The sequence below is a fragment of the Elephantulus edwardii genome, unplaced genomic scaffold, assembly GCF_000299155.1.
Source record: "Elephantulus edwardii isolate Elephantulus edwardi_28Jun2011 unplaced genomic scaffold, EleEdw1.0 scaffold00179, whole genome shotgun sequence".
NCBI classification, from domain to species: domain Eukaryota; kingdom Metazoa; phylum Chordata; class Mammalia; order Macroscelidea; family Macroscelididae; genus Elephantulus; species Elephantulus edwardii.
This window is the reverse complement of record NW_006399929.1, coordinates 830,672-835,772: the sequence shown is the minus strand read 5'-3', so window position 1 is coordinate 835,772 and position 5,101 is coordinate 830,672. Positions and strand designations below refer to the sequence as shown.

The window sequence follows — 5,101 nt, the reverse complement described above, 5'->3', positions numbered from 1 at the left end:
ACAGAGGAATTTAAAGACATAACATATGAGCAAGAGCCTATGGTGATGAAGGAAGAAGTTCAAGCTGCTTTGAAAAAAATAGCAAAAAATAAGGCCCCAGGAACAGATGGTATACCAATTGAAGTATTTCAGATAACAGATGTTGCCCTGGATGTGCTCACCAAGTTGTGCCAAGAAATCAGTGACACTACTAGTGAAGATTTTTTTTTTCTAGTAAGTTCATAGTTTAAGAGCCTGCATACATACTTAACCAGAAACTAAGCTTACATTTCTGTAGTACTTTATTTCAAATGATCTTTTAGATGTGACCAAATGAAGGTTAAAGTTTGTTGGCTTCATAGCACAAACCTTGGGGCTGGCAGATCAAATCCACTCAGTTCTTTGTGCAGGGAAAGACAGGCATTCTCCTGCCCTAAAGATTTACAGCCTCAGGAACTTGATAGAGGGTCACTATGAAGGGACACCAGTGGTAGTGAGTGAAATGAGGCACTGCAGCTTCGCAAAGCAATACTTGACTCTAAGAGAATGAATCTACAATTTTAATGTATCTCACTGTCTCACATGCACATAACACAAAATATTTTTTTTAAGGGGAGGACAGTTGGGATTGGAAAGATAAAAGAACACTGTCCAACTTCAGTATTAACATGTTGATGTTTTCCAAAGCACAACAAAATAGATTAGATGGAGAAATGCCTGCAAACCGCTTTACTTAAAAGTTTCGTCACAGCTTCAGAGTGCTGGCTCGTTGGATAGATATTTATTCATCTGCCTCAACAAGTCCTTCAGCATGAATATACCTGGCAATGTCCCTGACTTTTATGGTACAAAGACACCTTTCCTTCGCGGTTATTTCCCAGGGTGACAGTCTTCCCTATACTGGTCATGAGGATCAGGCAGCCTATCTGCACTGTGTGACAGGCTTCCTAAAGTCTAAGGAAAGGATCCCCTTTCTAATCAGGGCCCCGAAACACTCAGAAAAACGGGCACGCGCTCCCTCTGGCAGGGAGCACGGTGTCCTCCCGGGCCCGGCCACGCCCACCCGGCCCCTGGCACCGAGGGCCGGCCCCCCTCCGCGGCTTCGTCTATGAGCCAGGAGGCGGTGAGACGCCCCCGCACCCCCGCTGGGGCAGTGCCCACAGGGTGTCTAGAGCTGCAGGCAAAGGGAAGGGCGGAGGACTGGCCGCGGAAGGCGTTCCTACAGCAGCCAGTCTCCAACCACCAGAAGCCGGGTCCTCGTACCTCCTCCGGGACCGAAAACTGCCGGTGCCGCCGCACCCGTCGCCGCCGCCGCTTGCTCATGAAGAGCCAGGGCTGCTGCCGCTGCTGCCGCCGCCTCATCTACGAGCACAGCCGGCTGTCTCGGCCTCTCCGGAGAGAGTGCTGGGCTCTGGCACGGCCTCCATTGCACCCGCCACTGGAGAAGCCACTGCAGCTCCAGCGCCCAGGCCGGTTCGGGGCGAGTCGCTTCTTATTACCGAGTAAGGTTCGGCCTGACCTCCGTGCCCCCTCCCCCAGCCCCCAGTAGCCAGACGGCGCAGCTACGCAGGCGTGAAGACGCCCTAAGCAAACGTGCGCGGGTCGGGTGTGTATATATACAGATTGGCCCAATGAGAACCAGGATCAGGTGTATGGGGCGGGTCCTTTCCAAGAGGGGCGGGGTTTCTGGTTTAAGAGGGTGGGTGGGGTTACCGGAAGTGGGCAGAGTTTGCACAAAACGCGGAGCGTTTTTTGCGAAAGTGTTTTTTTTCGGTTTATAGATCTGACCGTGTCAGATTCTTATCCACGAAGGAGTAAACTTCGTGAAGTAAATTATTATTAAATTTCTGACGTAAGTATATATTTAGGGGAAAAAATGGAATTACTATGTTAAATACGTTTTAATATTTAATACTGACCCCATTCCGCAAAAAAACCCCACGTAGGTTAAAGTGGTAAATACAATTTTTAGAATTGATAGTTTTTAGTCCCAGTGTTGTTGTTTTTATGTGCCATCGAGTCGTTTGCGACTCATAGCGACCCTATGTACAAGAGCCCTAAACACCGGTCTATCCTGTGCCAGCCTCGCTGTCTCAAACACACTCATTCCCACCACTCCACTCAAAAAATCGATCCATCTCTTCGACGGTCTTCCTCTCCTGCGCCGTCCCTCCACTCTATCAAACATGATGTCCCTCTCCAAGGACCAGCCCCTCCTTGCCACATGCCCAAAGTATGTCAGACAAAGCTTCAGAATCCTTGACTCCGAGGAGCATTCTGGCTTCACCCTCTCTAGGACAAACTTGTTTGTTCTCCTAGCAGTCCATGGTATATTCAACACTCTTCTCCAGCACCATAGCTCAAAGGCATCCATTTTCTTTCTGTCATCCCCATTCACTGTCTAACTCTGATGCATAGCACATAATTGCAAAGATTATAGCCTGGATCAGGCGCACCTTAGTCTCCAGCCTGACGTCATTGCTCTTCAGTAGTCTTGAGAGGTCCCTCACTTTCCCTTGCTAACTTTCCCGATGCAATTCGTCTCCTGATTTCCTAGCTGCTGTTACCAAGTGTTGACTGAGGAGCCAAGTAAACTAAAACACTTAACTATCTCAATCTCTTCACCATCCATACTGATGCTGCCAATTGGCCCAGTGGTGAGAATCTTTGTTTTCTTGATGTTGAGCTTCAATCCATATTGAGGACTGCAGTCCTTGACCTTCTGCAGCAAGCACTTCAGGTCCTCCTCAGTCCCAGTGTAGAATTGAAAGAAAACCTAAACCCAGTTTGGAGATAAGATTCTTCATAGCAAGGCCCTAAGTGGGAATTGAAGCTAGGTGTATTTCATGCCAGAATCTATTACTGCAGAAGATCAAGGACTGTACAACCTTCAATAAGGATTACATTTCTACATCAAGAAAACAGGGAACACTGATGGCGGACTGGAAGAGATTCATATTTGTTCCCATTACCAAGAAAAGTGATCCAACAGAATGTGGAAATTATCAAGCAATATTATTAATCTCATATGCAATCAAAATACTGTTGAAGATCATTTAAAGCTGACTAGAACAGTACAAAGACATAAGACTGCCAGAGGTTCAAGCTGGGATTAGAAGAGGCTGTGGCAGCAAGAATATCATTGCTGATGTCATATGTATCTTTGCTGAAAGCAAAAATTAGGAGAAGAACGTCTATTTGTCCCTTATTGACTATGCAAAGGGAGTTGACTCTGTGGATCATAACAAATTATGATTAACATTGAGAAGAATGGGAATCCCAGAACACTTAATTGTGCTCATGCTATACCTATACATAGAGCAAGAGGCTATTGTGCGAACAGAGCCAGGAAAACACTACATGGTTTAAAAATAAGAAAGATGTGTGTCAGGTTATATCCTTTCTCCATACCTATTCAGTCTGTATGCTGAGCAAATAATTTGAGAAGCTAGACTCTAAAGAATGTATCAGGATTGGAGGAAGACTCACCACAGATGATACAGCCTTGCTTGCTGAAGGTGAGGAGGACTTGAAGCACTTGCTGCAGAAGATCAAACACTGCAGCCTTCAGTATGGATTGCATCAACCTCAAGTTGTAACCTACTCATAGCTGACCATCCAGCCGGTTTTCATAGGTCGTAAATCGTACAGGAGTTGATTGCTCTTCTTTCTCTCCTGTACTATCTGATGGATTCAAACCATGTACCTTTTTTGTTAGCATTGCATCTGTGGAATCCATCTACTCTAATAATTTAAAAGGTCCATTGAGATCTTTAATGGAAATTTCTATCCTGATTCCTTTACACAACTCCAAAATTTGAAAGCTGAGTCACCGTGTTTTCTTTTAAAGATAACTTTATTAAGATATACTTTACTTATACTGGGTATATTTAAATTATATAATTTATTAGCTTTTAACATGTATGAACTGATGAAATAAAAGAAACAACTCAAAGTTTCTTTATGCCCCTTTGAAATTCTTCTATTCCTTCATGCCCCAGCATGTAAACAATCACTGATATAATTACAGATTTGTTTATAATGTCTAAAGTTTTATATAAATGGAATATTTATGTATAAATATATAAGAATATAAATGTATATTGCTTTTTTTGTTGTTGGTATCTGGTATCTTTTACTCAGTGTAATTCTTTTGAGATTCACACATTTTTCTGTGTATCAGTACTTCCTTTGTTTTTATTGCTGAGCATATTCCACTGTATGAATGCACCACAATTTATCTGGCCATCTACTGCTAGACACTTAGATTTTGTCCAGATTTATTAATAATAAAGCTGCTGTGAATATTTGTGTACAAGTTTTCATGTGAACATGTATTTCTTTATCTTTTGGATTAGTATTTAGGAGTAGAATAGCTGCATCAAGAAATTGCTGACTAGGTTTTTAGAGTGATTGAGTCATCCCTACCAATAATGTATGAGAATCCCAGTTCTCCTATATCTTCACTAATACTTGGTGTGGTCAATTCTTTTAATTTAACTATTCAGACCTCTCCAAAGTACTGAAGAGCAATGATGTCAGTCTGGAGACTAAGGTGTTCCTGACACAGTTCATGGTCTTTGCAATCACTTGCTATGCATCAGAGAACTGGACAATGACTAGGGGTGATAGAAGAATAATTGATGCCTTTGAGCTGTGGTGTTGGAGAAGAGTATTGAATATACCATGCACTGCAAATAGAATGAACAGGTTCATCGTGGAGAGAGTCAAGCCAGGCTGCTTCTTGAAGGCAAGAATTCTGAAGCTTTGTCTGACATACTTTGGACATTTTGCAAGGAGGGACTAGTCCTTGTTGAGGGATGTTATTCTTGGGAGGGTGGAGGGACAGCGCAGGAAAGGAAGACCCTTGATGTGATGGATTGATTCAGTGACTGAAGTAACTGGGTAAGCGTGTCAGAGACAATAAGATTGGCACAGGATAGAGCAGTTTAGGGCTGTTGTACATAGGGTTGTTATGAGTCGCAGGTGACTCGATGGCACATGACAACAACAAGAACAATAACATTTAGTGTATAGTGGTGTATCTTTGTCAATTTAATTTGCCTTTTTCCTTCTGACAATTGATATAGAACATATTTTCATATATTTATTAGCTATATAT

General features: G+C 43.1%; 1 protein-coding gene across 1 annotated transcript in view; it reads right to left on the bottom strand.

Annotated features, from left to right (window-relative positions):
* Nucleotides 1-1,451, bottom strand: part of LOC102848454 (chromosome unknown open reading frame, human C14orf28) — a 27,743-nt gene extending 26,292 nt beyond the window's left edge. The window contains exon 1 of the mRNA XM_006896009.1: nucleotides 1,243-1,451. The gene's annotated coding sequence lies outside the window, so the exon portion shown is untranslated. The remainder of the gene's footprint in view (nucleotides 1-1,242) is intronic.
* Between the last annotated feature and the right edge of the window lie 3,650 nt (nucleotides 1,452-5,101).